Here is a 4947-nt window from a genome sequence, read left to right on the forward strand (position 1 = left end):
ACAAAGTCGTTCCGCCTCTGTTCGTATATCATGTTTGTATATCTTTTTTGAGTTGATAAAACTGAACAACTTCAAAATATTGTATAAGTGGTCATGAACGTAAAAAGTTGCAGAGGATTATTGCTTTGGACGATAATTAGATTAAACAAGGTTGTGATAAAGTTAACATAGACCACGCATAGAACAAAACATTTGAAATATGAAAATAAGAGCAAGTTAACACAAAAAACAAACATCGAGCAAATTATAATACAGCACATTAGACATTGCGAATTTAATATAACGTGAGCCTTATTTTTCTATAAGCCGTCAAAATTATACACATGTAGAGTCATATTCCTTTATTGCCTCTCCCCTATTTTTATTCCTCTATATCGTTCCAGTTTTATCGGATATCCCCGATGGAACACATGTTGGCGCTCTTTATCTTTCCTAAATTGACGACATTATTAGTCCAGAGACCTTTTTGTCTTTCTATTCCTATCTCCTTCCTCGTTGCAGCGCCCATCTGGTTCTATATATGTTTTACACTTTGGTGATGGGCGTGGCAAAATCAACGAAAAATCGAGGGAGGAATAGGTTTTTCAATTGTTGTAGACCCGTAAATTTCAACGATGACACCATTATAAAACGGAGTCATGCATATAAGTCGAAAGATCCATCCTTGAAGCGTGTAAGATCACAAGAAAAGTTGGACTCAATGTTGGCCAAAGATTTCACCAAAAACTTTCGGCAAAGCCGAAAGGAGAATGTCTTTTGCAGAAGTTTCTCTGATGCACTCAAATATGTGTTTTCCGAGACAGCATTGGTAAGTCTAGGGGAAAACATAGAATGAAACAAAAGAAAATTAGAAAATTTTGTCCAGAAAATGAAGAATTACTGAATATGTATGCAATTGTTTTTGCGTTATCCTTTTATCGACCATAATTATTACTATTATTGTTTGAAACTCTGGGCATATGACATGCACCAATCGCGTACACATTATATGTTGCACTCTTATCAGTTATCACTAGACCAAAGCCCCGGAGCACCATAATTGTAATTTTATTACATTGTTAGCAATAGAGTAACTAGGTAATGGATTCGAGTTGGATTGATATGCTACTCGTGATATTGTTTTTGTTGCTTAATCATATATATGAATTTCTCGATAAGATACGTACGTTATTTGTATGTATATCATGCCTCTTTTCTTGATTTCAATTTGCTTTGGTTTAAGCTGTTATCATTTTCAATTATTAATTTGGTGAAACAATCAAATTAAATTGTTTCGTAGGGGAAGAAGAGTCAGAAGAAAGAGCCGAAGTATTCATTTGGATCAAGTAAGAAGTTGTCATTAAAGTTGGAGAAGATATTTTATTCTATGAATGAATCAAGGTCTTCATCAAAGAATTTCTCAAATATAGATGGGAACTCCAGAATAAGCTCGGATGATTCTTCCTTATTTACGTCTTCAACTTCAACCTCTTCATCTCCTCCATCTTCTTCTTGTGCATCTTCGAGATCTACATCGCAGAGAAAGCAATTCCCATCTTTTCACAAATCGAAATCAGTGAACAATATGCAAGTTTATGACAATATAAAAGAAAAAGAAATTGCCTTACGTTACAACAAGAACGTTGGAATCTATTCTCTATTAATTTGTTTATTGGTTATGATCTTTTTTGGGAAAGTTTTTGCCATTATTTGCACTTCAACATGGTTATACTTTGCCCCTCGTTGTTTCAAACGCATTGACTCGAAAGAGGACAAGAGAAATGTTATCGTGGAAGGGTTTTTTGAAAGATCTCAGAATCGATTGTTGTAGTACAAAGAAGTATATATGTCCCTACTTAATTAGATATATTCTCCTATCCATCCTATCCTTTTTCTTACTTTTTCATTATATCATGTAAGCCTGTGCAATTGCAATGGCCTTATTTGTCGTATTGTTAAATTGTACAATATGTTACAGAATGATACGAAGAAGAAACAAAAAATTTGCATAGATGTAGTACTTCTCTTGTCATCTTAATTATATGCTATTATGCTATTAAACTGTGCTATTAAAAGAGGAAGAAACACCACCTAAGAGGCTAACATTTTGAATAGCTAAGAAACGGTAACAAATTAGAATAATAGATTAGTGAAAGAGGTGATTTTTATATTATATTTTAGATGTAGTTCGTTTGTTTATTTTATATGCTAGTAATATTTTAAAAGAACCAGAAAAGTAATTGAAGTCCTCTTTACATGTTACGGCTTCTTACCATTACCAACTTTAGGTTTACTAGAGTAAAATATTCTTTTGGTACATCATAATATCCTATATATGACTTCTGCTTCATGTAATTAGGTGATCCGTATTAGATGCTTCGATAATGGAAATTTTATAATTTCATAGTAACTTCTATTCCCTAAGCGAGAGAAATAAAATGTTACAATGGTTTGAAGATTTCATTAATCTCAACTATCAAGTAGTTGAGAAGTTCAGAGTAAATTTTATGGGTGGTCATTCAATTTTGTATTCATTACCCAAAAGTCACTTTTTTTTTGGCAAGAAGGAAAATATCATTAATACTAGGTAGATATTACATGAGGACAAGGGCTAATGTCCCTGAAGTTTCTAATAATACAAGCATTACCTAGTTGTGCTAATATGTTACAAGTACCAGAGGAAACTTTCTTAGATATTACATGACCATCTTTGTCCCTTTGTAGTGTAACAGAAACCAAAATTTGGCGTCGCTGGTAGGATGTGGAGTTGGCTGACTAGTAAGTTCTTACTTCCATGTTGAGCCAAAAGGTGCGCCACTTCGTTGCATTCACGAAAGCTATGGTGGAGTGCTGGATTCCCCAACTTCTTCATCAAGTACCTACAATCAGAGAGAATGTTTGTGTAAGTCGGATAATTATTTTGTAACAAGTGTAGGATTTCCGTAGAATCGATTTCTACTTCCAATGGGAGTATGCTCATTTGTTAGGCCAATTGAAGGCTTGAGTGAAGAGCAAAGAGTTCTATGTGTGTATGGTTGTGTCCATAAGTTGCTTTAGTAAATCCAACTACCCAGTTGCCTTGGTCATCTTTTATCACTCCTCCTACGCCTCCTTGAGTGTCACTGCTCTTGAAAGCACCATCAATGTTAAGCTTAAATCGTCCAGCTATGGGTGGGTACCATTTAATATGGATGGAACATAGATGTAGCATGCTCGTGACTTTATTAGCTATAAGGATGAAATCTTGCTCATGCATTATCAAAGTTTGGATGTGAATTGGGTTTGAACGGTTTTCAAAGATATTATGGTTCCTGTTTAGCCAAATATGCCAAAGTGCAAAAGGGAAAAAGAAGATCCAGGTTACTTGGGGAAGGTGGAGCTGTGCATTGATGTTCTTTATGCTTAATAACCGGTGGTCATCGGGGGAGGAGAGGTTGTTCATATCTATCCCTATAGAATTCCAAAAAATAAGGGCGATGGGGCATTCGATAAAGATATGTTTGGCTGATTCGTTCCCATTTTTACACATTGGACAAATAGCACTGTCAATAATTCCTAGTCTGTGTAGATAAGCACGAGTAGGAATTCTATCGTGGAGACATTGTCATAGGAAAAATTTGATCTTATTAAGGGAGTGAAGTTTCCAGATTCATTGGAAGGAATGTCTAGTATGAGTGTCTTGCTGGAGAAGCTTGTAGACGGATTTAATAGTGAATATTCCATTGATGTTAAGCGACCAGATAGGGGTGTCAGTGCAATTAGAAGTAGTTGAGAAATGGATGGACATGGTCTTATTTTTAATGTCCTTCCGAATTTTAAAGGAGATGTTAAAGCAGTTCCAATTATTGTTTTGGCCTAAAGACTCAACTTTGGAATTAAGTTCTGAGTGGTGTAACGGTCTGTAGATAATGGAGCGTAGGCTATTTGAGTGAGGAATCTATTTTGAATTCCAGAGGTCAATATGCTTGTCGTTGCCTACTACCCAGGCTAACCCTTGGGAGCAAATGTTCTAGCCACGCAGAATATTCTGCCAAATAAAGGAGTTTTTGTGGGAACAATTACCTCTACCATATTTGGTGATAAGAGTGGTAGCCCATAGGGAGTTTGACTTCATATAGAGTCTCCAGGAGAGGCTAGCTAAAAAAGCTGTATTTGTTTGGGAAGCCGGTCTAAGTCCAAGACCTCCTTGAGTTTTCGAACGAGTGATAGTTTTCCAACTAAGGTAGTGGAGTTGTTTTACGGCTATTAGTAGAACCCCATATAAAAACTCGGTGGATTTTGTCTATTTTCTATTTGCTTAAGGGTTTTTGTGGGGAGTTAAATATATTGCATGGAGTGGTTTGGAATAGTGTTCAAAGTTGCTGGAGCAAGGGTCATTCTTCCCAATGGGGCAGGGAAGTTGGTTTTCCATCCCGAAAGTTTGCTTCGCATGTTGTCAATAATGTATTGGACGTCAGATGCTTTTGGCCTCTTATTTAATATAGGAAAACCTAAATATTTACTAAAAGTGTCAGTAGAATTGATATTAAATTTAGAAGTAATGGCTTCAGTGATAGAATTATCACAGGTTTTGGAGAAGAGAATTTTGGACTCAGAGATATTGATCTTTTATCTAGAGAGAGAGCATAAGTGAGTAAGGCAATGATGAATTGAGTTAGCAGACTCAGTAGTGGCGTTAGACACGAGTGATTGATCATCTGCAAAGAAGAGATGTGATAGTTGGGGACCAGTGGGACATAATTTTATGGGGTATCAAAGGCCAACATCGACTTGGTGGTTAATATAGACTGATAGTAGCTCCATGCATAGAATAAAGATGTACGGGGACATGGGATCTCCTTGTCGGATGCCCCTAGTTGGAGCAAAGAAGTTAGTTTTGGCTCCATTTACAAGCACTGCTATAGTGCTACAACTCATAATTAATCTAGTGATGTTTGGAGGGAATTTGAAAAATTTTAGGGCACGATA

At 36.0% G+C, this 4947-nt stretch overlaps 1 long non-coding RNA gene across 1 annotated transcript; it reads left to right on the plus strand.

The window, feature by feature from the left end:
- The first annotated feature begins 311 nt into the window (after positions 1-311).
- Positions 312-1990, plus strand: LOC104108759 (uncharacterized). The gene is made up of 2 exons (XR_011409656.1): positions 312-808; positions 1280-1990. It is a non-coding gene; the product is annotated as an uncharacterized lncRNA (long non-coding RNA).
- Positions 1991-4947: the final 2957 nt, after the last annotated feature.

This window comes from Nicotiana tomentosiformis, chromosome 7 (genome assembly GCF_000390325.3).
Source record: "Nicotiana tomentosiformis chromosome 7, ASM39032v3, whole genome shotgun sequence".
In the NCBI taxonomy this organism is placed as follows: Eukaryota; Viridiplantae; Streptophyta; class Magnoliopsida; order Solanales; family Solanaceae; genus Nicotiana; species Nicotiana tomentosiformis.